This window comes from Alligator sinensis, unplaced genomic scaffold, assembly GCF_000455745.1.
Source record: "Alligator sinensis unplaced genomic scaffold, ASM45574v1 scaffold597_1, whole genome shotgun sequence".
Lineage (NCBI taxonomy): Eukaryota > Metazoa > Chordata > Crocodylia > Alligatoridae > Alligator > Alligator sinensis.
Window position 1 is genome coordinate 2346578 of NW_005842074.1, and position 5595 is coordinate 2352172.

The 5595-nt window shown below is 51.4% G+C and overlaps 1 protein-coding gene and 1 long non-coding RNA gene across 3 annotated transcripts in view; one reads left to right on the plus strand and one right to left on the minus strand.

The window, feature by feature from the left end:
* Nucleotides 1–5595, plus strand: part of NDUFV2 (NADH:ubiquinone oxidoreductase core subunit V2) — a 47924-nt gene that overhangs the window by 11432 nt on the left and 30897 nt on the right. The gene's annotated exons all lie outside the window — the stretch shown is intronic.
* The window catches only part of LOC112550291, a 7240-nt gene continuing 6489 nt past the window's right edge, over nt 4845–5595 (minus strand). Inside the window, exon 3 of the long non-coding RNA XR_003094041.1 lies at nt 4845–5331. This is a non-coding gene — a long non-coding RNA (uncharacterized LOC112550291). The remainder of the gene's footprint in view (nt 5332–5595) is intronic.

Consider the following 5595-nt stretch of genomic DNA (forward strand, 5'->3'; position numbering starts at 1 on the left):
CTATGGGCTAGACTCCCCTGTCACTTGTTCCCTTGCCCCTTGTCTCCCTTGTGCCTATCCCCCTCACTCCCTACCTCTCTGCTCCCCCATGTAGCTTCCCTGCTCCCCATGCCTGCCTCTGCCTCCACTCTCTGCCCACTCCCCCTTTACCTTCTGTTGTGCCCAGCCTAGCTAGGCAGAAGTGGCAACAGCTCACAGCTTAGCAGGGTGGGTCAGGGCTAGAGGGACCAGAGCTGGAGCAGAAGGTAAAGGGGGAGAGGACAGCTGGGGGGAAGATTGCAGGGGGGGGGGGGCAGGTTGCAGGGGGCCTGGCACAGGGACAGGAGGTGGGGGGCAGGCACAGGCATGGGGGCCAGGGGGGAAGGCTGCAAGTTCTCCCCCATGAGGGGGAGACCTTTTGGGGGGTTTGAAGCAATATGGTAAATCTCTCAGGATGCAAGGGGCCTAGAACAGAGGCAGGCAGTTATTTCAGCTGGAGGGTCACTTTACTACTTTTGGTAAGCTGTCAAGGGCTGCATGGGTAGCCCCACCCCTTGACAGTTGCCCTATCCCCTGGTTGCCATCTTGTTGTCAGAAGTCCTGCCCCCTAATCCCTGCCTTATGCCACCAGAAATCCCTCCCTTTGCCCCTGGAAATAGTCCTTTTGGGAGGGGGTACTATGGCCTTGGAACTGGAAGGTACGCTCTGTCACGTGGTCTGTGTTGGGTAGGCAACATTTTTTGGCTGAAGCACCAGTGTCTATGTGTACAATGTCTATCTTGTAAGGTGCTGGAGTGCCGGCATGCCAAAAAAGACTGGGGGAGGGGATATGTGGCAGGATGCACTGCATATTAATATAGTTAATAATCATAGGTATTTTTTTATGGTAAATACCAGGTTTTCTAAAAATTCTAAACCTGGTGACAGTACATAAAATTTCATAGAGGGGGAAAAGGGAGAGAAGAGAGTGGGGAGAGTGATGGGAGAGGCTTTGGGGTGTTCCTGGCTCATCCTCTGTACACGCTGGGCACAGCGTGAGTGGGCGAGTGGGCTGTGGCAGGAGCCCCCAGAGCTCTGGGAACAGCTGTGCAAAGCTGCGCACTTACCACTGCCAGTCTGGCCTGTTCAGTCCCAAGTGTCACACGGTTCAGCCACCGCTTCTCCTCACTGGTGCCAACTGAGCCGGGCCCATCACATCCTGAGCGGCATGCAGGGAAGCAGTGGCTGGGCCGGCTTTGCTGTGTGCTGCTTGGGACGGGATGGGCCCGGCCAGGTCGGAGAAGTAGCAGCTGAGCCAGATGATCTGTGTACTGCTTCTTCGCATGCTGCTTCGCACAGGCTCAGCCACGGCTTTGTCTCTTTGGTGCCAACCCAGCCAGGCCCAGCCTGTCCCGAGTGGTATGGGGAAGTGGCACGCAGCTCAGCTGGATCAGCTGCCACTTCTCCTCACCAGTGCTGACCTGGCCAGGCCCGTCGTGCCCCGAGTGGCACGTAGCAAAGCCAGCCCAGCTGCTGCTTCCCTGTGTACCACTCAGGATACGATGGGCCCAGCCAAGTTGGCACCGGCGAGGAGAAGTGGTGGCTGAGCCGGTCCCGAGTGGCACATGGCTCAGCTGCCACTTGTTTGCTGGTGCTCACCCAGCCTGTCCCAACCCAAGCAGCATGAAGCAAAGCTGGCCCAGCTGCTGCGTCCCTGTGTACCACTCAGGATGGGCAGGGCTCGGCCGGGAGGGCACCAGCCAGGAGAAGTGGTGGTTGAGCTTGGGACCAGCTGGCAGAGGTAAGGGAAGGAACAGCTGAGCTGTGTGCTGCTCCAGCCGGGCCACGCTGGTTCTGAGCTGCACTTGGCTAAGCTGGCTGGGCCTCTACTTCTTGCCAGTGCCGACCTGGTTAGGCCTGTCCTGTCCCATCCTGAGCGGCACACAGCAAAACCAGCCCAGCTGCTGCTTTGCCACATGCTGCTCAGGACAAGATGGGACAGGCCTGGCCAAGTTGGCACCAGTGAGGAGGAGCAGCTGAGTAGTGCGTGCTCCCACCAGTCCCTATAGCCCCTGCTGCTTGCAGCACCGCTCCCCAGGGCCCCCGCCACTCCCTGTGTGGGTGGGCTGGGCGGTGGGTTTGGGCTGAAGCAGGGCTGGCCTTTCTGCTCTGTCAAAGGCTCCTGCTGGGTCCTGCTGCTGCTGGCTGCCTATCATCTTTGACAGGCAGCAAGGGGCAGGTAAAAATTAATTTTCTAAAATTTGTAGAGGCTCTATGGGCTGGATAGAATGGGCTCGTGGGCTGGATGCAGCCCGTGGGCCGTATTTTGCTTGCCCATGGCCTAGAACCTCAGTCTCCCAATTTGTGGGTAAGTACTCTTACTATTGACGTAGTATATAAAATGTGGACAGTGGCATCTTCTCTTGCTGCAAAAAGAATGATTCCATTTTTTAACAAGAATACTTGCTAGGCATCTGGTTTCATGAGTGGACTGTGGGCTGTTGAGTCCAAATAGGTGGAAGTGCCTCCATTGCAGCCTAGATTTAGCCTAAGCTGTGGAGATCAGAATTCCTCTGTCCTCAGTATTTCGTGTTGGCTGGCTCTAAGCAGCACCCTGCTCAAAATTTAGGTATTTTGGATCATCCTTCTGAGGTGTTTACCTCTACAGAGCTTAGGTACTTAACTCTTGGTTATGGATTTTTCTGGAGACCAGGTTCCTAGATTTGTTTTGCAGTGCTGAACTTGTAGGTAACTAGGGTCAGAGCCAAAAGGATGCAAGTTCCTGAATGACACGTCAGTATTCTCACTTTCCTTTTCTGCTTCTCTTGCTTTATGGTGTTGAAGGTCAATAAAGTTTCATTATTGAAGAGAAAAGGGATCATTCTGGAGCAAATCTAACTTTACTTCCAGTGTTATAGTTCTAGTTTTATGTCGGTTTCAATATAAAATGATTGGTTCTTATATTCCTGTGCACGATTTTATGATGCCATGTTGTTTTGTACTTGTTGCATTTCCAGTTTAAAGACTGCTTTTTTTTTCTTTTTAATCCTGTGGACTACAGGATTGGTTTGAAGACATGAAGGGACATATTCAAGCTAATATAGTTTGTTTGGTTTTTTTAATGGATTAAAAATAGCTTCGGATGCAGCACATGCTTTTGTGCCCTATTGCAGACTTTTGTTTTACAGTCATGCTTGCCTGTTTTAAGTGTTTCTTGTCTCATTCTATAAGGTTAGTGTAGACTAGCTGGAATGATTGGTGCTGTTGGTTATAACCTGGATTCTGCTTTTAACCTGCACTAGGAAGTGGCCCACTTCATAGTGTACATGCAAACTGTGTTCAGGTGCTGATAATCCTTGGGTGCCCTCTCTCAGTTAGTCTGCCCAGAATGACAGACGAAGTGTACCACAGACCACTAGGAAAGAATCATAAACTAGTTAATCTTGTTGCTCCAGAAAGAATCATGGGATATATCCCTCAAAGCTGTAGTGATGCATAGGGAAATACAGCATTGGTGACACGGTGTAGTAGAAGTGCACTGATATATCGGTTGCATATCCAATCAACACCGATAAAAGGAAAATTAACATTATCAGCTATCAGGTTTTTTTGGCCAGCGTAGCCGATAATGTCACCGATAAATATGATATGCCTTCTGGCCAAGGCCTCTGAACACTACGTGCATGCATGCAGCCACATGCATGCACGTGGCCAGGAATGCAGCTGGGCAGCATGGAGAGCAGTGCCCTGCAGGTAAGTCTGTGGAAGAGAAGAGACGTAGGAGGGGAAGGTTTTGGGGGGAAGCAGATTGAAGCCCCCATGGTGAAGGAGGGAGTGGGGCAGGGGCTGGGGGCACTGCCTAGCCAGGGCAGTAAATGGGACCTAGCGCCAGGGTAGGGAGCAGATTGGAGCCCTGGGTGGCTCTTTTGGCGGGGGGGGAAGGGGGAGGAGTGGGCAGAGGGTGTGGCTCCCCACTGCTGTGCATACTCCCTAGAGGGCATGGGGGAGGCATGTGCTTCCCCCAGATTTGTGCATGGGGCAGATGCAGGCTGTTTGCTGTGGGCTCAGGGCTTTCCACTTGTGCGGGCCGGCTCTCGGTCCCATGCGAGCCGGGCCCGTCTGTGTGCACGCGGGCTGTGGCCGGCAGCCCGGGCACGCGGGGCCGGAGAAAAGCCGCGGGGTGGAGTAGTACGCTCGAGCTAGAATTGGTCACGGAGGCGTAATGGTTGATTGAAAAGATTATTTACTTACACCGGAGATGGTCGCAGTGCAGGCTGGACAGTTTCCAGGTGCAGCTCCGCTTCAGTCCTCGTTGGAGGACTCTAAAACTCGGTTCCCAGGATCCTCGGAGTGGTTCAGACTCCGTGGTTTCGATAACTGGGTTCTAGGGTAGGGATTCGTCTGGACTGCGATCGGTGACGGGGAGAGGCTAGAGGCTGTCGGTGAGCGGTGCCCCGGAGTTTGCTAGGCTCCGGGGGTTCGGCAATTGGAGCCTCTATTGCCTTCTTAAGAAAGACGCGCTGGGTTCGAAAGGACTCACAGCGCTTAGAGATCCGTCTCTCCGTCTCTCTTTCCGTCTCTCTCTCTGTCTTTCTCTCCAACTTGGGCGGAAACCACCCAAGCCTTTTGTATGGCTAGCAAGCCAATAGCTAGCCGCCACGTGTGCCTAAATTAAGACCGGCCAATAATGTGACTCAAATCTCAATACAAAAGGCGGGAACTCCTTTGCAGCGTGCATCACTATAATGCAAGAGAAATGCACAATGCAAAGAAGGCTACAAAACGGCGGGAAACACTTTTCTGCACGCGGGTTCTCTATAACAACGGAACATTCCATTGTGCAAAAGAGCTGCAATTCAGCGGGAACATAATTTAGCAGTGCCGAAGCACACTCAATCAAAAAATCTACAACTTTGGGTTGTGACATCCCCCCTTGCTGAGAGCATAGCTAAATTATGCTATATACTCTATTTAGAAAACTTGTTGTGAGTCGTCCAACGAGCAAACAAACAAACAAACACAAAATTCACTGTCCTGGAATTGAGTTACATAACAATCAAAACAATGATCAACACAAACACACAATTAGATCCTCGGATTATGATATCAAGCGGGGCTTGTTGAAGGCAGAACTGTATCAAACCGCATGTTCATTACTTAAGAATCTGTCAATACAAGGAGTTCGTCCTCCAAAGACCGAATCAAACAACAACCTATATAAACACACATACACATAATTAAATTCAGAACGAAGAACTGTACGATCAGGGCTTCAGTAGGCGTCACGGCAAAGTCACACGTCAAGTCCTCTCTTCTATCAATGATGTTATCCCTCTCAGGGCTTCTCTTTGCCACGCGCTCTGGATCTCGGATCTGTAAACAGAAACTTATAAAACAGATTAATGATCTTATCTAACAAACTTAAACAATCTCTATGACTCAATTGGATGAAACCGTTGAGGATCCATCATCCTGTTCTTCTAAATAACGAAAACCTAACTCATAAGCCAATCGCCATTGACCCGCATCTCCCAAAATTCGAAGCTGTCGCTTCGTGAGTCCAGAACGCTGTAGGAGAAATCCAAACATGTATCGCTCCTCTAGGGTTCTCGGTGGTCGGTTGGACTCGCGACGTCT